The sequence below is a fragment of the Macaca thibetana genome, chromosome 7 (assembly GCF_024542745.1).
Source record: "Macaca thibetana thibetana isolate TM-01 chromosome 7, ASM2454274v1, whole genome shotgun sequence".
Lineage (NCBI taxonomy): Eukaryota > Metazoa > Chordata > Mammalia > Primates > Cercopithecidae > Macaca > Macaca thibetana.
The window spans coordinates 26,593,648-26,618,136 of record NC_065584.1 but is presented as its reverse complement, the minus strand read 5'-3'; the positions used below and the strand labels follow the sequence as shown (position 1 = coordinate 26,618,136).

Genomic DNA, 24,489 nt, shown 5'->3' with positions numbered 1-24,489 from the left:
AGTTCCAAATCTTTGAGAAGGTATTCCTTATTTCAGCCATAGGTATCGTCAGGGTTTTTTTTTAATTATAAGGACATATTTTCCCTTCCTCATCTTATTTAACTCAGTGTTATAAAACTGTTCTATGATTTACTTTTGAGGGTTATATATATTAGTTTCTCATCTATATTTCATACCCTAGGAGTTCAGATCATATAGCATGATAGCAAAGGGAGAAAGGGAGAAAAGAGGGAGATGTGGAAGGGGAGCAAAAAGAGAGCTATCCTGATTTGGATTGTTACAGTTCTGTATCTGCACCCTGAGCAGTTTATTTATGATGGAGAGAAAATAAGTAAAAATATATGTGACTTGATTTTCAGTTTTAAAATGTGTTAACGAGATAAAAACTCAAATCAGCCTAAATCTTTATGCTTACTTTATAGAAATAAAAATTTTCTGTACTATGTGGTAGAAAGGAATGTGGGCCATTCTTGGAAACTGTTCTTCAGACTACCTGGTAACCTATCAGTTAATCAAAGCATTTGACATTTTTTCTAAAGAAAACAGGGTGAAAGAATAACTTGACCTTTCTTAAAAAAATATATACCCATGGATTCTGCATCCTTGCCAGTTGTCTATTACATAGTTTGTTGAGACTGTACAACAACTTCTGGAATTTCTAAACCTCAGCACTCTAAAAATAATTCACTAGAACTGCCTCAAAATAATTTATATTCTGTAATTACTTAACACTGCACTTTGAACTACAGTATGGGATGGATGTGCTAGGAATTGTGCTGGGTTCAGTGAGAGTTCTGCACAAAGCCTCTTTTGCCATAACTACCAGGCTCTTGATGTTTAAGAAATTGTGTTGATAGGCCCTAGAAACTTTGGACCTACAAGTACTGGAGCATATTTATTGTAGCACAGAAGACAGTTGATGGTGACTGATACAACGTTGGTATAAACAAGGTCACCAGTGTTCCAGTATGAACATTCAAGAGCTCTTAGGGAAAACAAAGAAATCACTTTCACAAAGAACTTTCAATTGCCTGCTCTCTGACACTAAATCAGAATTTAAGAAATGAACCGAGTTCATTTTTTTCCCCTTGTCTCTTGGCTAAAAGACCACAGAAAATTGATCCTTCACTGAATTTCAAGCAAAAATTGTATTGCTTTTGGTGAAATCCATTTTTTACCTCAAGGATTGAGCTCCAGGTTATCACATCAAAATAGATTTTCTTTAAAAATCTGAAGTTTGGCCTTGAATTTTAAAGTAAATTCTACTTGAATTATTATATGGGATGAAATATTTGAGTATTAATCCTTTTCTCTCTCTTTCAATGAATTAAGACAAATACAAGCACCTTTTAAAAATCAGGCAGGGAAATAAATGCTAATTAAATTCTCTTACCAATAGTATTTCATTTTGTGAAACAAACTTTTCTAAATCAGATAGACTTCACTGAAGAGTGTTTTTGATAATGCTGAATGGAATTGAGTATGATCTCCCAGATACAGATGCATTTCTCATCCACTTAGTCTTTTTCATTCAAACTGGAAAATCATGTGGTTTCATTTTTATTATTTTTTTAATTGAGAGGATTGTCAGGAGAAAATGTCTATGTGGCTTTATTTTTATTTTAATCAACAAGATTGTCAGTAGGAAATTCATTCTGAATATAGCACACATGGAGCAAATATTCCTTTTTGGTCATGACATTTTTTCATTATGATGGGGGTTTGCCAGGGCATATACCATGTTTTAATGCCTTTTACATATAAAATCACAACATGATAAGACTTTAGATCTCTCTGTAAAAGTTGAGGTATAATGGGAACTAGCATGCTCTGACTGGCTGCCTCAATTAATAAAATAATCAGGAAATCTCTAAGGTTTGGGTATCCCTTGATGACCTGCATAAACCCTAGTTCTTATAAATCTGTTCACCCTTTTGCATCGGGGGAAGGGGAGAGGGAAAGCTGGCCTGTTGGTGACATACATAGCATTATGCTTAGAAGAACATGGGTTTCTTCCATGCTACCATCCTACTGTTGGCATGAAATCATAATCCAGTTTGTGAACCTACAGTCATACATTTGAAGGAACTACACACATAGGAGACAGAGTGACCCTAGGCTCTGACTGAGTATCTTTGTTTATATTTTGATAAAGAAGTTTATGGAAAAACGTATTTTTAATTGAACAATAATTTGAGGCATGGTAAAAAAAATATTATGTATTGTCTAGGAATTATTATTTAAGATTTAGGAAAAAACATGAGGCTTTAACTTGAAGAACTAAATATATTTTCAGGGCAAATCTATGTTGTTTCTTATTTATTTACACTTTGGTACTCTAGAACACCATTAGGATGTCTTGTTTCAGATTTTAAAAGTAGGTATTATGCCTTTGATCCCTTCATGTGCAAACTAGCTTAGCAACCTGCCCCCAGGAGAGTAACCACAGAGCCAGTGGATCTATCCCATGCTCCCTTGCATGAACCAGCCTGGCACTTTGCCCACAGGGAAGCAGCGCCAGAACCAGCAAACTAGCCACACAAACTCTAGCAGCCTAGGTCACAGAGACACTTGTAGGCATCACTGACATTGACTACAGAAACTTCAGACAGACTACGCTACTGTCCTCACCCAGAACCGAAGCCAGTGCACTCTACCCAAGTGACTCCCTAGGATACATCTTCAGGTGAAAGTCTTTCCCTCTGGAAGCTACTGTATAAAATAGGAAGAGGCAACTCTTCCACGAGATGCGCAGATATCAACAGAGGGACACAAGGAACATGACGCTACCAAATGAGCACAGTGATTCTCCAGTTACTTAACACAAAGCAATAGAAATTTGTGAATCTTAAGGAAACTCAGAGAGATACAAAAGAACACAGACATTTCAAATACATTGGGAAAATAATTTATGATCTGTATAAGAAATTGAACAAAGAGATAGATATCATTAAAAAGAACCAAACAAACTTCCACTTGAGCAGCCTGAGACATCCATGGATGGGGGCAGTTTCTCTTTCAACTGCTCCTACCACAGCCTTTCTGAGATTTTTCCCAGCGAGGCCAAGAGGGTCTTTGAGGAAAACTGCATCTGGACATGCCTTGAGGGAAGGTGTCAAATGCAGAAGCATGGAAAAGAGTTACAATTTGGATATGAAACCATTTTTCTAGCTCACCTTAGAGAAGACTGTTGACACACTAGTCGAAATGGTTCCAATCGCCTACCTTGCAAGGCACTTCAGGTTCAAAGAATTTCCTTTGTAAAAACAACAAGGGAGGTGTCACAGTTTTCCATTTAGATCAACAAATTCAAGTTCTTACCATGGAAAATTCAGAGAAGACTGAAGTGGTTCTTCTTGCTTGTGGCTCCTTCAGTCCTGTCACCAAGATGCACCTCAGGTTGTTTGAACTGGCCAAGGACTGCATGAATTGAACAGGAAGATATAGAGTTGTCAAAGGCATAATCTGTCCCGTTGATGATGCATACAAGAAGAAGGGACTCATTCCTGCCCATCAGCAGGTCATCATGGCAGAACTTGCCACCAAGAATTCCAAATCATTGGAAGTTGATACATGGAAAAGTCTTCAGAAGGAGTGGACAGAGACTGTCAAGATGCTAAGACACAATCAAGATAAACTGGAGGCTAGTAACTTTGATCACTGGCAGAACTCACCTACACTAGAAAGGCCTGGACGGAAGAGGAATTCCATGAGCTGAACAAAGACAAAATTCTAGTCAAAAGAAATCCCTAGAGCCAAAAACAAAAGGTACACCAAAGGTTAAGCTGCTATGTGGGGCAGATTTACTGGAGTCCTTTGGTGTTCCCAATTTCTGGAAGAGTGAAGACATCACCCAAATCATGGCAGACTATGGGCTCATGCATTACTCAAGCTGGAAATGCTGCTCAGAAATTCATCTATGAAGCTGATGTGCTACGGAAACACTGGAGCAACATTCATGTGGTGAATGAATGGATCACTAATGATACCTCATCCACAAAAATCCGGAGAGCCCTTAGAAAGGGCCAGAGCCTCCATTACTGTACTAGATCTTGTCCAAGAATACATCAAAAAGCATAATTTGTACAGCTCCGAGAGTGAAGACAGGAATGTTGGGGTCATCCTGGCCCCTTTACAGAGAAACACTGCAGAAGCTAAGGCATAGAAATTCTACAGCATGATGTTTTGCACTTTCCTTTTAGGGTTTGAAACAATCTGGGTGTTAATAACTGGGAAAAGAAATTGTGGTTCTGTTGCATAAACTAAAGATTAAAAGTTTAGTAAAAATCAGTGGTAAGTTAAAATCAGGGTTTTTTCTTTTTTGCTTTTTATCAGAAGTTGCTAAGATGAATGTTTTCCATATGGTCTTTTTCTGAAAAAAAAAAGTGTACAATTCTCTTTATCTTTAAAACAAGAGATTAGCAGCACACAAAAACCAGAAGAATTTTCAGTGAAACTAGCTACAGTCAAGAAGTCAAAAAGTACAGTCTAGCTCTACCACATAAAAGAAGCAAAGTGTGAAAAGTAAAAGCTCATTTAAAATTCTAACTTAGGTTATAAAGAGAATTGACATTTATGCATGACTGTTGTGAGTAATCTGCAGCTAGGGTAGACAAAGAAAGGAATTCTTACAGTGGTGATCTTGTAAAATGCACCATTGATAAATCATCTCCAGTTTTGCAAAATAAAAGTTGTGCATACGACTGGCAGAAACATTGTACCAATAGTTAGTTCTCTGTGGCACACATCACAATTGCTGACTAAAGTTTGGCAAGACCTATCTGCCTGGAGCTTCATCTTTGGAAGCAGGGATTAAAGTCCAAGCCCTCATATGTTTAGAAAGGTACGCAAGTATTTCTGATGCCCACCAGAGGTAGACAGCTGCTGCCTTATACTTTATACACATTCACTTTGCTGTGTTATGGGTCATGCTCTAGCCTTGGTCATCTGCCCTCTCTTTATCTTCAGGAACAACTTCAGGGTTGACATCATGCTACCTTGAATTGAGAGAAACACTGAGAATGAGAAGTCTATTCAAGGATTTTATGACTGAGTGCTCTTAGCCTTTATTGATAGCTTAATCAGAAGATCTAAGTGGGTTACAGCGGCACATGCTGTGTAGTCCCATCTACTTGAGAGGCTGGAGCAGAAGGATCGCTTGAGCCCAGGAGTTTGACACCAGCCCAGGCAAAATAGTGAGAACTCATTTTAAAAAACTCTGAAGTTTCTGAAGGGCCCTGCTGTTTCTGTTCCAGCCAACTATGATTCTGCCATTTGTGAATTTAAGCAGAAAAAGGGTCTGTTTTCTCATATTTTTTTCTTCTTGTTCTTTTGCATGAAGTTTAACCGAAAGTAATATTCTCGAATAATTAGTCATAGCTTCATGTTAAAAACACATGCTTGTTACATGGTTTTCTACTGATTAAAATTTTGTGGAAGTTTTACCACTTGCTGAAGCAGAAAGACCAGAAATAGCTTTTTGTAGAATCATTTTGGTGTTTGTGAAAATTGTCCTATGATAGAAACAGGACTAAAGTTAAATTTCTAATGAAAATATAATAATTTGCCTTTTTGCAATTTCTTTCATTCCTACACCACCCCAGATGAAGGCTTTGTAACTCCAGAAGAAAAAAAAATACTCAGATATGTGCAATTGTATAGTCAGATCTGAATCTATGGTTTAAAAAAGAAAAATGTTAAATAAAGTTAAGCAAATATATGTGCTTAAGCTCCCAACTTACTCTTACTAAAGCAGGGAGGGTGCAAAGCCTGACACCTAGCAGCTTTCAGGATCCATCTGCCAAGTGAATGAAAGGTTGGAATCTCAAATCCTACAGATGAGAGTCATTTTTCTCCTCCGTAGCTTCTTGGAGTTTAAGAATTGAAGCAGCCCTGAAAAGTAGTGATTGAGCAAGAAGCAGCTATAAGAATTGAACTCTATTTCTTCTGGGTAACTATACCTAGTTTATCTGAAGTGTTGTGTGAACTGCAAAAGGTTGCAATGCTGGAAACTTCTCTCATACTGTCATGCCTTCCTACTTAGAAATGCCCATGCTCTGCTTAGCTATGACTCTACTGACCTCAGGACCTCATTGGACAAGGCATGTGGTGACCCTTGCAGGAGACGTGATAATGGTGAAATGATTCTATTGTTATATTATTTATGGAGCAGCAACTTTGTGCAGAGAACGAGCTGTGTGGCTTTTTCTTCCAGTGCTGAGGATGCTGCCGATGCTGCCATGTAATAGCATACTTTTGGGTGTCCTCAAGGATAGAACTTCCCCTTTGAATGATGGAAATTAGAACAATGAACTTCATAGGGGAATAAATATTAATGACTGATGTGAAGAAAATATGCCATTGTTTATTCCCTACCACATCATTTCCATAACTGGCTGTTGTACTGTGAATTTAGAGGAAATGTGTAGTGCCGGTGTTTTGTTTTGCTTGTTTGTTTGATGCTGGGGATTTTATGTGTTGTACAGTTTACCCCTTACATTGTGTAATTTGAATGCAGCAAACAAACCCACAGTAAAAGTCCTTTATTGGCATCTTCATTCAGATAAATGGAGAGCCTTTGTGGCACTGTCAAAAAAAACAAAAATAATAAAAATAAAAAGAATGAAACAGAAATTTTGGAACTGAAAAATTTAACAAAATGAAGAAATACAATTCAGAGCTTCAACAGCAGACTAAATTAAGCAGAAGACAAAAATTTGTGAACTTAAAGGCAGGTCTTTTCAAATAACCTAGTCAGAGATCAAAAAGAAGAAAGAATGAAAAAAACAACCAAAGCCAGTTGGACTTCTGGGATACCAACTAAGCAAACAAATATTTGCATTATGGGATTTCCATAGGACAAAAGATGAAGAGAGACACAGAAAGGTTACTTAAAAAAAATAGTTAAAAACTTCCCAAGTCTTTGGACAGATATGTACATCCAGCTCCGTGAAGCACAAGGGACCCCAAACAGATTCAACCCAAAGAGGTTCTCTCCAAAACACATTATAATCAAATCCTCAAAAGTTAAAGACAGAATTCCAAAAGCAGTGAGAGAAGAGAATCAAGTTACATACAAGGGAATCCCCACTAGACTATCAGCAGATTTCTCAGCAAAAACCGTGTAGGCCAAGAGAGAACCAAATAATAAATTCAAAGTGCTTAAAGAGGTGAGGTGAGGTGGGGTGGGGGGAGGGGGGGAATGTCTACCTAGAATACTATACCCAGCAAATTTATACTTCAGAAATGAAGAAGAAATAGTGTTTCTAGGCAAGATAGAGCTGAGGGAATCCATCACTGCTAGACCAACCATATAAGAAATGCTAGAGAGAGTGCTTCAACCGGATGTATTAGGAAAATAATTACTAGCATGAAAAAAAATGAAAGTATAATCTCAGTGGTAGAAGTAAATTTATTATCAAATTTAGAATACTCCATTACTGTAATGGTGGTATATAAACGTTCAGTTGTCTGGTTTGAAGATTAAAAGCTAAAATGGTCAATGATTACTATGGCTACAACAAGTTGTTAAAATACATACACAATATGAAAAGATACAAAGTAAGCAACAAAGTTATAAATTTGGTGGAGGAGGCCAGGTGCAGTGGCTCATGCCTATAATCCCAAAACTTTGGGAGGCTGAGGCTGGGGGATCACCTGAGGTCAGGAGTTTGAGACCAACCTGGCCAAAATGGCGAAACCCCATCTCTACTAACAATACAAAAATTAGCTGGTTGTGGTGGTGCGTGCCGGCAGTCCCAAGTATTCAGGAGGCTGAGGCAGGAGAATTGCTTGAACCTGGGAGGCGGAGGTTGCAATGAGCCAAGATTGCACCATTGCACTCTAGCCTGGGTAAAAAAGCAAGACTCTGTCGCAAAAAAAAAAATTTAAAAATAAAAAATAAACAAATTTGAGGGGTAGAAAGTAAGTCTAGAATATTTGTATGCAGCCAAAGTTAAGTTATTATCACTTAAATTGTCTATTATAACTACACAGTTTTTAAAATGTAAGCCCCATGGTAACCACAAAAAAAAAAAAATTACAGCAGATACACAATGAAAAGGACAAAAAAATCAAAGATTATCACTACAAAAAAAAAAAAAATCACCAAACCACACAGGTAAACTATAAGAGAGGGAAAAAGGAACAAAGGAAATACAAAACAACCAGAAAATAATTTAACAAAATGTCAAGAGTAAGTTCTTACCTATCAGTAATAACCTTGAATGTAAATGAATTAAATTTTCCAATTAAAAGATATAGAGTGGCCGAATGGGTAGAAAACAAAACTCAACTATATGTTACCCACAAAAGATTTACTTTACGTATAAGGACACACATAGACTGAAAGCAAAGGGATGAAAAATGATATTCAATGCAAATGGAAACCAAAAGACTACAAGAGTAGCTATACTTAGATAACAGATAAGTCAAAAATTGAAAGGGGAGACAAAAAAGGTAAATCTGTAATAAAGGGGTCAATTAGCAACCAATTATAACAATTCTAAATAGATATGCACCCAACACTGGAGCATATATAAAGCATCTAAAGAGTGATACAGACTGCAATAGAATAATAGTAGGAGACTTCAACACCCTACTTTCAGCAATAGATAGATCATCCAAACAGAAAATCAGCAAAAAAAAAAACCCACTGGATTGTACTGCTCTCTAGACCAAATGGACCTAACAGACATTTGCAGAACATTTCACCCACCAGCAACCTACAGAATACACATTTTTCTCAAAAGTACATTGAATTTTCTCCAGGATAGATTATATGTTAGGCCGCAAAACATGTCTCAACAAATTTTTAAAAATCAAAAACATATTATTTTTCTGATCACAATGGAATATAATTAGAAATTGATAACAGGACTTGGACTCTGGTAGGGGAACATCACACACCGGGGCCTATTATGAGGAGTGGGGAGGGGGAAGGGATGGCATTGGGAGTTATACCTGATGTAAATGACGAGTTGATGGGTGCTCACGAGTTGATGAGTGCAGCACACCAACATGGCACAAGTATACATATGTAACAAACCTGCACGTTGTGCACATGTACCCTAGAACTTAAAGTATAATAATAATAAAAAAGGAATTGATAACAGGAAGAATTTTGGAAATTGTACAAATACATGGAAATTAAACAACATGCTCCTGGAACAACCAATTGACCAATCAAAACATTTAAAATGAAAATTTAAAATTTCTTGAAACAAATGAAAATGGAAACACAACACACTCAATCTATGGGATACAGCAACAGCGTTCTAAGAGGGAAGTTTATAGCAATAAATGCCTACATCAAAAAAATAGAAAGATATCAAATAAACAACCTGACATTGTAACTCAAGGAACTAAAGAAAGAAAAAACGAGAACAAGCTAAATTTAAAATTAAGAATGAAGGGAATAATAAAGATCAGAGCAGAAATAAGTGAAACAGAGACTAAAAAATACAAAACATCAATGAAACAAAGAATTATTTTTAAAAAGATAAAGTAAATTGAGAAACCTTTAGCTAGACGAAGAAAAAAGAGATAAGACACAAATAAATAAAATCAGAGATTAAAAAGAAGACATTACACCTGATTCCACAGAAATACAGAGAATCATAAGAGACAATTATGAACAACAAATTAGAAAATCTAGAAGAAATGGATAACATATAACCTGGACACATACAACCTACCAAAATTGATAATAGAAAATGTGAACAGACCAATAATGAATAACAAGATTCAATCCATAATAAAAATTTCTGATCACGGAAAAGCATGGGACCTGATGGCTTCATTGCTGAATTCTACTGAATATTTAAAGAATAATTAATACCAATTCTTTTGAAAGTATTCCAAAAAGCTGAAGAGGAGATAATTCATCTAAATTCATTCTATGAGGCCAGCATTACCTTGATACAAAAACAAGATAAGGGCACAACAAAGAAAGAAAACTACAGGCCATCTCCCTGATGAATATAGGTGCAAAAATCCTCAACAAAATACAAGCAAACCAAATTCAACAGCGAATTAAAAAGAGAGTTCACCATGATCAACTGAGAGATGGAAGGATGATTCATCATATGCAAATCAATAAGCATGATACATCACATTAATAGAATCAATGACAAAATGGATGCAAAAAAAAGCATTTGATAAAATTTAAAATTCCTTCAGGATAAAATCTCTCAACAAATTAGGTATAGAAGGAACACACCTTAACACAATAAAGGCCAAATATGATAATTCCACAGCTAACATCATACTGAACAAGGAGAAGTTGAAAGCTTCTCCTCTAAGATCTGGAACAAGACAAGCTGCTTGCCCACTTTCAACACTTTCATTCAACATAATACTTAAAGTCCTACCCAGAGCAATTAGGCAAGAGAAAGAAATAAACGCTATCCAAATGGAAAAGCAGGAACTCAAACTGTCCCTGTTTTCATATACCATATTTTTATATATAAAAACCCTAAAGACTCCACCATAAAACTATTAGAACTAATAAACAAAATTAGTAAAGTGGTAGGATACAAAATCAACATACAAAAATCAGTAGCAGTTTTATGTGCCAATAACAAACTATCTGAAAAATAAACCAAAAAAGCAATCCCATTTACAACAGTTACAAGAAAAAAGATACTTAGGAACAAATTTAACCAAGAAGGTGAAAAATTTCTACAATGGAAATGATAAAATGTTGATGATGAAATTGAAGAGGACACAAGTAAATTGATAAAGATATCTTGCATTCATTGATTAGAAGAATTAATATTAAAATATCTGCACTACTCCCAAAGGATCTACAGATTCAATGAAATCCTTATCAAAGTTCCAATGACATTTTTTCAAAGAAATAGAAAAAAATCCTAAATTCATATGAAACCACAAAACATCTTGAATAGCCAAAGCAATTTTGAGTAAAAAGAACAAAGCTGAAGGCATCATACTAGCTGACTTCAAGATAAACTACAAAGCTATGGTAACCAAAACAGCATGGTACTGGCATTAAAATAGACACACAGACCAATGGAACAGAAGAGAGAACACCGAAATAAATCCAGGCACTTAAAGCCAATTGATTTTCAAAAAACATGCCATGAATACATATTGGGGAAAGACTAGTCTCTTCAAAAAATGGTTCTGGGAAAACTGGATATCCACATGTAGAAGAATGAAACTAGACCCCATCTCTCATCATATACAAAAATCAAATCAATATTGACTAGAAGCTTAAATCAACCCAAACAATAAAATTACTAGAAAAAAACATAGGGAAATCCCTTCATGACGTTGACCTAGGCAAAGTTTTTTTTATAACATCTGAAAAGCATAGGCAACAAAGGCAAAAACTGATAAATGGGATTACATCAAACTAGTTAACAAAGTGAAGAGATGACATACAGAATGGGAGAAAATACTTGCAAAGTATACATCTGATAAAGGGTTAATATACAGAATACAAAAGAAACCTAAACAACTCAATAGCAAAAAAAACAAATACAGTCATGTTCCACATAACATTTTGGTCAATGATAAATGGGATCTAAGTAAACTAAAGACCTTCAGCACAGCAAAAGTAACTATCAACAGAGTAAACAGACAACCTACAGAATGGGAGAAAATTTTTGCAAATTATGTATCTGACAAAGGTCTAATATCCAGCATCTATAAGGAACTTAAACAAATATACAAGAAAATAAACAACCTCATTAAAAAGTGGGCAAAGGACATGTACAGAAACCTCTCAAAGTAAGATACATCCAGCCAATCAATCATCATATGAAAAAAGGCTCAACATCACTGAGCATTAAAGAAATGGAAATTAAAATCACAATGAGATACCATCTCAGACCAGTCAGAATAGCTATTATTAAAAAGTAAAAAAAAAATAACAGATGCTGGTGAGGTTGTAGAGAAAAAGGAAAGCTTTCATACTGTTGGTGGGAGTGTAAATAAGTTCAGCCATTGTGGAAGAAGATGTGGCGATTCCTCAAAGACCTAAAGACAGAAATACTATTCAACCCAGCAATCCCATTACTGGGTATATACCCAAAGTAATATAAATTATTCTCTTATAAAGACACGGCACACATATGTTCATCGCAGCACTATTCACAATAGCAAAGATATGGAATCGACCTAAATGTTCATCAATGATAGAATGGATAAAGAAAATGTGGTAAATATACACCATGGAATACTATACAGCCATAAAAAACAACAAGATCATGTCCTTTGCAGGGACATGGATGGAGCTAGGGACCATTATCCTTAGCAAACTAATGCAGGAACAGAAAACCAAAGACAGCATGTCCTCAGTTATAAGTGGGAACTAAAGGATGAGAACACATGGACACACCAAGGGGAACAAAACACACTGGGGCCTATTGAAGGGTGCAAGGTGGGAGGAGGGAGAGGATCAGGAAAAACAACTAATGGATATTAGGCCTAATAACTGGGTGAAGAAATAATCTGTACAACAAACCCCCAAGACCCAAGTTTACCTATGGGACAAACCTGCACTTGTACCCCTGAACTTAAAATAAAAGTTAAAGAAAAATTTTGGTCAATGATAGCGTATATAAAAGTGATTCAATAAGATCACAATATTGTATTTTTTGTGCCTTTTCTATGGTTAGATATGCTTAGATACACAGATATTTACCATCATGTTACAATTGTCTACAGTATTCAGTACAGTAATATACTATACAGATTTCTAGCCTAGGAGCAATAAGCTATACAGTCTAGGTCTGTGTAAGTACATTCTGTGATGTTCACACAATAACAACATTGCGTTACAATGCATTTTTCAGAATGTATTCCAACCCTTAAGTGATGCATGACTGTAACCTGATTTAAAAATGAGCAAAAGACCTAAATAAACATTTCTGAAATGGCCGACAGGTATATGAAAATATGCTTAACATCACTGATCATCAGAGAAAAAGAAATAAAAGTCACAATGAGATAGCACCTTGCCCCAATTAGAATGGGTTTTCTCAAAAGACCAAAAAATGACAAATGCTAGTAGAGATGTGGAGAAAAGAGAACTCTCATACACTTTTGGTGTAAATTAGGACAGCCATTATGGAGAACAGTATGAAGTTTCCTCAAAAAATTAAAACTAGAATTATCATGTGATCCAGCAAGCTCACTGTTGTGTATATATTCAAAGGAAATGAAATCAGTATGTCAAAAAGATATCTGCACTCTCGTGTTTATTGCAGCACTATTCATAATAGCCAAGATATGGAATCAGTCTAAGTGTTCATCAAGAGACAAATAAAGAAAATGTCACAAATATACACAATGGAATGCTATTTGGCCATAAAAAAGAAGGAAATCTTGTCATGTAGGGTAATATGGATTAATCTAGAGGATGTTACGTTAAGTGAAATAAGACAGGAACAGAAAAACAAATACTGTATGATCTTACTCATATGTGAAATCTAAAAAAGTTGATCTCATAGAAGTAGAGTGTAGGGAAGTGGTGACCAGAGGCAGAAGAGTGTAGGGGTAAGAGGAGGATGGGGAGAGATTAGTCAACGGGTACAGTTACAGTTAGATAGGAGAAATAAGTTCTGTGTTTTGTTGTACAGTCGGGTGACTATAGTTGATGATATTGCATTGTATATTTTAAAATAGCTAGCATAGAGCGTTTTCAATGTTCTCACAACAAAGAAATGATAAATGTATAAGGTGATTGGTATGCTAAATGCCCTGATTTGGTCATTACACAAGTACACATGTACTGAAACTTCACCCTGTACCTGATAAATATGTACAATTACAATGCGTTAGTAAAAAACAAAACAAATATAAGAGCCATATATGACAAACCCACAGCCAATATCATACTGAATAGGCAAAAACTGGAAGTATTCCCCTTGAAAACTGATACAAGACAAGGACTCACCACTCCTGTTCAACATAGTATTGGAAGTTCTGGCAAAGGCAATCAGGCAAGAGAAAGAAAAAAAGAGTATTTAGATACAAAGAGAGGAAGTCAAATTATCTTTGTAGATAGCATGATTCTATATCTAGAAAACCCCATAGTTTCAGCCAAAAAGCTTCTTAAGCTGATAAGCAATTTCAGCAAATTCTCAGGATAGAAAATCAATGTTCAAAAATCACTAGCATTCCTGGATACAAACAACAGGCAAGCAGAGAGCCAAATCATGGATGAACTCCCATTCATATCTGCTACAAAAGAATAAAATACCTAAGAATACACCTAACCAGGGAGGTGTAAAGTCTCTACAAGGACAACTACAAACCACTGCTCAAAGAAATCATAGAGGACACAAACAAATGGAAAAACATTCCATGCTTATGGATAGAAAGAATCAATATTGTGAAAATGGTCATACTGCCCAGAGTAATTTATAGATTCAGTGCTATTCCCATTAAACTACCATTGACATGCTACACAGAATTAGTAAAAACTATTTTAAAATTAATATTAAATCAAACAGGGCCCAAATAGCCGACAATCCTAAGCAAAAAGAACAAAGCTGGAGGCATTACACTACCCAATTTCAAACTACATTATGAGGCTACTTTACTGAAAATAGCATGGTACTGGGACAAGAACAGACATGTAGACCAATGGAATAGAAAAAAGAACTTGGAAATAAGACCACACACTTAACAACCATCTGATCTTCAACAAACTTGACAAAAACAAGCAAGGGAGAAATGATTCCCTATTTAATAAATGGTGCTGAGAGTCCTGGCTAGCCATATGCAAAAAATTGAAACTGGACCCCTTCCTTACACCATATACAAAAATTAACTCAAGATGGAGTAAAGACCGAAATGTAAAATCCCAAACTAAAAATCCTAGAAGAAAATCTAGGCAATACCATTCAGGACGTACACATAGGCAAAGATTTCATGACAAAAACACCGAAAGCAATTACAACAAAAGCAAAAATTGACAAATGGGATCTAATTAAAGTAAAGAGCTTCTGCACAGCAAAAGAAACTATCATCAGAGTGAATAGACTACCAACAGAATGGGAGAAAATTTTTGGAATCTATTCATCTGACAAAGGTCTAATATCCAGAATCTACAAGGAACTTAAATTTACAAAAAACAAACAACCCCATTAAAAAGTGGGCAAAGGACAGGAATGGACACTTCATAAAAGAAGACATACATGGGGCCAACAATCATAAGAAAAAAGGCTCAATATCACTGATGATTAGAAAAATCCAAATCAAAACCACAATGAGGCCGGGCACAGTGGCTCAGCCTGTAATCCCAACACTTTGGGAGGCTGAGGTGGGCGCATCATGAGGACAGGAGATCAAGACCATCCTGGCTAATACGGTGAAACCCCTTCTCTACTAAATATACAAAAAATTAGCCGGGCGTGGTGGCACATGCCTGTAATCCCAGCTACTCAGGAGGCTGAGGCAGGAGAATTGCTTGAACCCGGGAGAAGGAGGTTGCAGTGAGCCGAGATGGCGCCACTGCACTCCAGCCTGGGCGACAGAGTTGGACTCTGTCTCAAAAAACAACCCCACAATGAGATACTATCTTACACCAGTTCAGAATGGCAATTACTAAAAAGTCAAAAAGCAACAGATGCTGGCGAGATTGCAGAGAAAAAAAAAGAATACTATACACTGTTGGTGGGAGTGTAAGTTAGTTCAACTATTGTGGAAGATAGTGTGGTGATTCCTCAAAGATGTTGAGGCAGAAACACTATTTGACCCAGCAATCCCATTACTTAGCATATACCCAAAATAGTACAAATCATTCTATTATAAAGATATGCACACGTTATGTTCACTACAGCACTATTCACAATAGCAAAGACATGGAATCAACCTAAATGCCCATCAATGACAGACTGAATAAAGAAAATATGGTACATATACACCATGGAATACCATGCAGCCATAAAAAGGAAGGAGATCATATCATTTGCAGGGACATGGATGCAGTTGGAAGGTATTATCCTCATCAAATTGATGCAGGAACAGAAAACCAAATACCACACGTTCACACTTATAAGTGGGAGCTAAAAGATGAAAAAAGAACTGGGCTTGTGTCCATGTCTGATTTTGGTAACAGAGTAATGTTGGCCTTGTACAATGCATTAGGGATAATTGCCACCTCTTCGATTTTTAAAAATACTTCGGGAAGATCGGTATTAGTTTGTTATACTTGGCAGAATTAAAACAAATTTTTAATGCAACAATAATCATGTATTTTCCAAATTTGATAAAAACTCTAACCCCATAAATCCAAAAACCTCTGGATGAATCTCAAAAAGAATAAATATAAAGAAAATGATACCAGGATATATCATAATCAAATTGCTGAAAATGAGTGATAAAGAGAGTATCTTAAAAGCACTTTGGGAGGCCGAGGCGGGCGGATCATGAGGTCAGGAGATCGAGACCACGGTGAAACCCCGTCTCTACTAAAAATACAAAAAAAAAAAAAAAAAAATTGGCCAGGCGCAGTGGCAGGTGCCTGTAGTTCCAGCTACTCAGGAGGCTGAGGCAGGAGAATGGCGTGAACCCGGGAGGCGGAGCTTGCCGTGAGCCGAGGTCGAGATCGCGCCACTGCACTCCAGCCTGGGCTGCAGAGCGAGACTCTGTCTCAAAAAAAAAAAAAAAAAAAAAAAAAAAAAGGAGCCAGATTAAAAAAAATACACATTACATACAAAGGAATGAAGGTTAAAAGATGAACGGGAATTAAATTAGAACTTAAACACTTAGCAATATAAACTATCCAAAATTAAGCCCAGAGAGGAAAAAAATTAACAAGAAAAGACCCATCTGATCCTGGGCTTTTCTTCAATGAAAGAATTTTTATTTATTTTAAATTTGGGGATACAGGTGTAGAATGTTCAGGTTTGTTACATAGGTAAATGGGTGCCATGGTGGTTTGCTGCACCTATCAACCTGTCAGCAGCTAGGTATTAAGTCCAGCATCCATTAGCTATTCTTCCTGATGCTCTCCCTTCCATGGCCCGCAACAGGCCCCAGTGTACATCATTCCCCCTCACATGTCCATGTGTTCTCATCATTCACCTCCCACTTGGTTTTTTTTCGTCATCACTGCTGTTTCAATGAAAACATAAATTCAAATCAATTTCACGTTTACTGAATAATTATGGAAGCTAGAAACCCACAGGGTAATTACAAAAATATAAAATTCCTACCTAAATAATATCAGACATATACTGGGTATTTTGGTTACCTATAGCTACGTATTTACTGTGAAATATAAAAGTAGAGAGAGTATTCCAAGAGACTCAGATGAAAGCTGCAAGGCTTCCTCTAATGTAACCTCAAAATTTCAGAACACACTTCTACCACATTCTATAATCAAGCAGATAATCAAAGTCAGCCCAGATTCCCAAAGAGGGAAATTTGTGACCATGTTTTTACTTCCATAGTCAGGGAATATGATCCAGAACAAAGAGAAAAATGAGTTAGTAGCAGCAGACCCAGAATGACAAAGATGATGTAATTAACAAGAAATGATATTAAAACATCTATTATAAGTCTTCTAAACAACCTCAAAAAAATAAAAGAATGCATAATCATAATGAGAAAAGTGGAAGACATAAAGAAGATCTAAAAGGAACTTCTAAAATTAAAAATATAGAAAATGAAAAATAAACTGGATGAGATTAATGTCATTGAATACTACAGAAGAGGAAAAAATTAGAACTTAAAGACTTAGCAATAGAAACTATCCAAATTAAGCCCAGAGAGGAAAAAAATAAAAATAAAAAAACAGAAAAAATTGAGTGCATCAATGATCCACATGACAATATCAAGTGATCTATCTTGTGATCTATCTTATACATAATTGGAGTTCCAGAAGGAAATGAGAGAGAAAAAAAAATAAAGAAAAATTTTAATGCAACAATAATCTTATATTTTCCAAATTTGATAAAAACTCTAACCCCATAAATCCAAGAACCTCTCTATGAATCTCAGGAAGAATAAATATAAAGAAAATGATACCAGGACATATCATAATCAAATTGCTGAAAATGAGTGATAAAGAGAGTATCTTAAAAGTAGCCAGATTAAAAAAATACACATTACCTACAAAGGAATGAAGGTTAAAAGGGGAACAGGCTTATTGTCAGAAACTTCACAGGCTGGAATACAACAGAATAACATCATTAAAGTATTGGAAAAAACCTGCCTACATAGAATGGTATATCCAGTAAAAGTATCTTCCCATATTAAAAGTAAAAATACTTTCTCAGATAAGCAAAAGTTGAGCAAAGTCATTTCCACCAGACCTGTACTAAAAACAAAACACATTAAAGGAAGTTCTTCAAGACAAAAAGAAAATAGAAATTTGGATCTACATAAATGAAGGAAAGAAACAGGCATGGTGGGTAGAAAATATGTGGTTTTAAATCAATGTATAATAATTGAAACACATACTGAAAGGAAAATTAATGCAAGAGTGTTGACACCTGAAATGCAAATTAAGAATGGGAAGAACTCACTCTTTGGCCATTTTTCAAACAAAATTATTTTTTTCTCCTAAACAACAGCACAAACAACTGGCGCAAATACACACACACACACACACACACACACACACACACACACACACACACACACACACACACACACACACATCCCTCCCCCAAAATGTTTGACTATGGTATTCCATGTGTCTGAGTAGAATATATAGGTGATAAATACATACATACTATTTTTGAATGTCTAGCCCATTGTTCTGACTGGGTTGAAAATGCCTTAAGACAATTAGGTCTTTTCTCCTTGAATAAAATTCACTGACAACACTATGAAATTTTAATGATAGATGGTGAATTTATGAACTGCCAAAAGGCATGTGAGAACCAAGAAAAAGAGTTACCCTGTGCCAAAGCCCACATTGCCAATTGTAAGGACAGCTGCTTTCCAGAACACTGGACAGATGACATATGTTTGTTCATTGGCCTTTTTTTTTTTTTTTTTTTTTTTTTTTTTTTTTTTTTTTTTTTTTTTTGAAACAGAGTCTCGCTCTGTCGCCCAGGCTGGAGTGCAGTGGTGCCATCTCGGCTCACTGCAACCTCCGCCTCCCGGGTTCGCGCCATTCTCCTGCCTCAGCCTCCCAAGTAGCTGGGACTACAGGTGCCGGGCTAATTTTTTGTATTTTTAGTAGAGATGAAGTTTCACCGTGTTAGCCAGGATGGGCTTGATCTCCTGAAGTTTCACCGTGTTAGCCAGGATGGGCTTGATCTCCTGACCTCATGATCCACCCGCCTCAGCCTCCCAAAGAGCTAGGATTACAGGTGTGAGCCACCGCGCCTGGCCTGTTCATTGGCTTTTATGTAGAAGTATTAACTGAATGCCTGCTATGTTTATGGACAACATTGTAGCTAAGACCCCATATATTATAATTCCTGACATTCACTCAGGACTTTGCAGTAGATAGTTCGCTTTTATATCTACCTTGCTCTCTCTTCATAACAATAAATGAGGAGGATGGATATTATTATCCCTTTTTCAGTTGAGGTTAAGAAAGCCCTGACTTTCAACTCATCACCCTACTTCCTTCACTGAAGTTGTAATATCCTTTAGACTCTGTCATAAACAGAAGTCTTCAGGTCTCAGCTGAATTCAGTTTTTTCAAGAGGACTTCTCATATACAGCAGATCTTCCAGTAAGGTCATTTTGTTATAATGTTGATGAAAAAAGAAACATTGATTCCTGGCCGGGATCACTGTCCGTGGGAAGTTCACACATTCTTCCTATATCTAAATGGGCTTTCTTCTCTTACTGTTAATACGGTTTCCTTCCACATCCCAAAGATGGGCATGCTAGGTTCATTGGCATGTCTAAATGGTCTCAATCTGATGAGTGCAGGGGTATATGTGCGAGTGTATCCTGTAATAGAATGATGTCAAAGGCTGGTTCCTACTTTGTTCCAAGTTGCCAGGATGGGCTCTGGCCACCAGTGACCCTGAGCTGGAATTAAGCAGGTTGGAAAATGAATGAATGAATAAATACAAGTTATTGTAAAATAAAAACTTTTAAAGTACGTGATAATCATACAATAAACAATGCAGTATGAAAGTGCTTAGTGAGCTCACTGTATTTGTGGTTTGTTTCTGAACTGCGTGGTGGTAGGAGGTGCTTCTGACAATGTTCATTTTGCAAACATGTATTCTTTGATTGAATCTACCACCACTAGGATTGCCCTCACTCTCTGATTCACCGAAAATTGAGTAAATAATTATCTTGTTTTTATTTTTCTTTCTTAAATGTATATATAGTTCACATTTATTTCAATGTTTAATAGTATAAGTGTTTTGGTCTTTATTTAGAAGTTTGGTGATGTTTTTGTGACCAGAAATATGCCATTGGAATTTAACTCTTGTTTATATCCATTATCCTGTCATAAAATTGGTTTTGTTATACATCATTTTCTTAAAAGTTGTAGTTTCCAAGAACCTAACCAGGACATTAAGTGAGGATGCACTGTACTCACATAGGTCTTGTATTATTTCTTCATAGCATATAGTTATTAAAGTGAGATTTTAAAACAAAGTTTGGCTCCCACATTGGTCTCAGCTTCAGGCAGGCAGAAGCTTTGACTCTTTACCATAGCAACCCCAGCACTCTGCATAATGCCTGGAACATGGTAGGCACTCAATATATGTGGTCTACTAAATGTGTGTTGGTTCCTGAAATGCTTCTGGATCACAACTGCATAGCAAAGGAAGGAATCTATCTATGGCTATGTAGTTTTAGAATACCATATCTATGTGTACTTTATAATGAAAAGCTTGCAGGAAAATTGGCTAGTATTACTTTATTAAATGAATTTGAGTCACTCATCCTCTCTTCAGATTATTCATCCATAAAATAATAATGTTTGAAAATCATATAGGTATTAAACAGTGCTCCTCAAAGCCCAAATGGTTCTGTGAGGGGTGAGGAAGAGCAAAGAGATACATTTAAATTTTTTTCTTTTATTTACATACCAAGTAAAAGCACTACACGTATTAAATGGCAGTCCAAGGCTAGGTTTGGTTCTGTGTCCCTACCCAAATCTCACCTTGAATTGTAATCCCCACATGTCAAAGGAGAGATCTGGTGTGAGGTGATTGGATCATGGGGACGGTTTCCCCCATGCTGTTATTAGGATAGTGAGTTCTCACAGGAGCGGATGGTTTTTAAAGTATTTGGCAGTTCACCCTTTGTTCTCTCTCTCCTGCTGCCATGAAGAAGGTGTTTGCTTGCCCTTCGCCTTCTGCCACCTTCTGCCATGATTGTATTTCCGGAGGCCCCCCAAGCCATGCAGAACTGTGAATCAATTACCCAGTCTCAGGTATTTCTTCAAAGCAGTATGAAAACAGAGTAACACAGTTTACAATAAAATACTCCCAATAATATTGAAGGTGCACTATAATTCTCCCTAAGAACTTAGAAACAAATGAAATCAAGTAAATTTTTAAAGTAACACACACGGATCATAATAAAGACATATAAAATCTCTTAAGGGAAACAGAATAACACTCTACAATATGAAAAAAACATCCATCAGGCAGGAGATTGATCAGCAATAAATGCAAAGGAAAAGTGGAGTCAGAGATGAGAACTCTGGAAATTCCCAACCAGTCCATGTCCAGGAGAAAGGAAACTTAAATCAGTGTTCAGACCTTAAGGCAAGGTCATTTCTTGTGTAAAACAACAATACTATGCTCTCTTAGCCTGAGAACATTTTAAAAAATGGGTCCATCTCCTGTTTTGATTGATTTCATGATCTTCAGGCAAACTTCTGAATATTTCATGGTTCCCTAAAATAGTCTGCTGAAAAGAAAAATTGGTCATACCATCACGAATATTCAGATCTATGTGACAGTTGTATTTCTCATCATCAAGAAATTGGTGAACTGATTTATATGTTTTTGTTTAAAACATCTAGTGTTCACTATGTTCCTAACATTGTTATAAGTGCTTCTAATAATAATTTATTACATCTTCATAGCAACTCCATGTGGTAGGTACAATCCTATAAAGATAAAAATAGTAAAGTAATGCACTTTTTCTGTTAAAAATTATTAATTTTTAATTGACAAATAATTCTATTTATTTATGGGGTACAGCATGATATTGTGATACATGTATACATTGTGGGATGATCAAATCAGGCTAATTAACATATACACCACCTTACGTATTTCTTTGTGATGAGAACACTTAAAAACCACCCTTTTTTCAATTTTGAAAGATTTGGAAGATATTATGGGTTCCTTTACAAGCCATCACAATAAAGTAAGTCGCACAATTTTATTTTGTTTTCCAGTGCATATAAAATTATGTTTACACCACATGGTGTAGTCTACCAGTGCTAAGATCTCTCTGTGGCATGCAATGCTGTTTCATAGCATTTTATATGCAGTGGAACTTCTTTCAAAATTGCAGTCAATCTTCTCAAACCCTGCTTCTCCTTTATCAACTAAGTTTACGTAATATTCTCAATTTCTTTCTTGTCATTTAAGCAATGTTCACAGCGTCTTCACCTAGACTAGATTCCATTTCAAGAAACCACTTTCTTTGCTCACTCATAAGAAGCAACTCCTTATTGAATAAAGTTTCATGATGAGTTTGCAGCAATTCAGTCACATTTCAGGCTCTACTTCTAATTCTAGTTCTCTTGCTATTTTCACCACATCCGTAGTTACTTCTTCCACTGAAGTTTTCAACCCTTCAAGATTATCCATGGAAGTTGGAATAAACTTCCTCCAAACTCCTGTTAATGTTGAAATGTTGACCTTCTCCCATGGATTACAAATGTTCTTAATGGTATCTAGAATCATGACTCTTTTCCAGAAAGCTTTAAATTTACCTTGTCTTGGCGACTGTGAATACTGCTGCAGTGAATGTGGAGTGCAGACGCTTCTTCAGCTTACTGATTTTTATTCCTTTGGGTGGCATAGCTGGATCATATGGTATTTCTACTTCTAGTTTTTTAAATAATCTTCATACTTTTTTCCAAAATAGTTGTACTAATTCACATTTCCACAACACAGTGTGTGAAGGTTCCCTTTTCTCTACATCCTTGCCAACACTAGCTAGCATTCACCTTTTTGATGATAGCCATTCTTACAGGTGCAGGGTGATATCTCATTGTGGTTTAATTTGCATTTCCCTGTTGAGTAGTGATGTTGAGCATTTTTAAATATATCTCTTGGCCATTTATATGTCTTCTTCTGAGAAGTGTCTAGCCACATCATTTGCCCATTTTAATAGGATTATTTGCTTTATTGAGTCGTTCAATTTCTTAGAAACCATTGTAATCTTATTCTAGTTTTGTATTTAATTTTATACACTTATTTACTTTTGAACACGGGCTAAACTCAAAAAATTTTAGTCAGTGAAAGTTACAGTTTAGACCCATATTACCTAAAATCTTACCATAAATATGCCCACAAAATATTTGCCTTATGACAGCTCTATGAGTAAGACTATCTTTAAGCTTAAACTCAGTTGCCTTGGGTGATACTCAACAGGTGTGTATCTTTTGTTTTCCTTTGGCATGGCCCAATTTTACACAGAGATTTTGGTAGAATGACTTGTTCTTCTCATATCTTTTTAACTTCAGAATCTGGATAACTCAATTAAGGAAATATAAGTAGGAGGCCTTCAAAGGAGAACAAGTAATTTATGGGACCTGAATTTCTGAAATAATATTAAGGCAATATTGGGCTTCATGGCGAAACACCAGAGGTTGGAAAGAGCTGAAGATTTACTCTTTTGTCATTCACATCACCTCCCTCCATCCATTTTAATAGGTCCTTTTACTAATTAATTTGGTCTTGCTGATGCTTTGATTAGGCAAGTTACAGATATATTTTAATCGTTGCAAAAAGGAATAATTCAAAGAAAGCATAGACCAAGGAAATAGATTGTTGAGAAGTAACACCTCAGCTTAGAGAAGAAAAAATACACAATGTTATTCTAATATCTATAAATGAGGTACTAACTGGATGGTGTGTGATTACCAGTGTGATTAAATGGCAAAAACAGACACATGGAGAAGCTGAGTAGTGTTTAAGGCATTGTCTTTTTGCCAAGTTAATACACTATGCACACTGTTTTCCATACAAGATTCTCAAGTAGTAACTATAGTAAAGAGCATAACTCAAAAAATGGAGTGCCTAGGTGGAGAGGCATACTGGAATGCATGAAGGTGTTTCATTATGTATAATGAGAACAGTCTTCACCTTCTGAAGAGTCTCCAAAAAAGCAAACTGGAGGAAAAGTCACACCTTTAAGGTGCAAATCCAACAAAGATGTCTTAAGATTCTGAGGAAGAATTTGCTCCTTGCCAGTCAGTTATTTCCAGACTGCAGCACGTAGATGATAAGATCAAGATATGATTGAGGAGACTTTTACTTGTGTGAGAAGGGAGTAACCATGCCACTATTTTTAACCCTTAAGATTTAAAACATGCATTTAATTCTTTTTAAT

At 36.1% G+C, this 24,489-nt stretch overlaps 1 protein-coding gene and 1 pseudogene across 3 annotated transcripts in view; both read left to right on the top strand.

Annotated features, from left to right (window-relative positions):
• Window positions 1–24,489, top strand: part of TSHR (thyroid stimulating hormone receptor) — a 181,562-nt gene that overhangs the window by 80,324 nt on the left and 76,749 nt on the right. The window lies entirely within an intron of this gene.
• Window positions 3,039–4,241, top strand: LOC126958123 (nicotinamide/nicotinic acid mononucleotide adenylyltransferase 1-like; annotated as a pseudogene).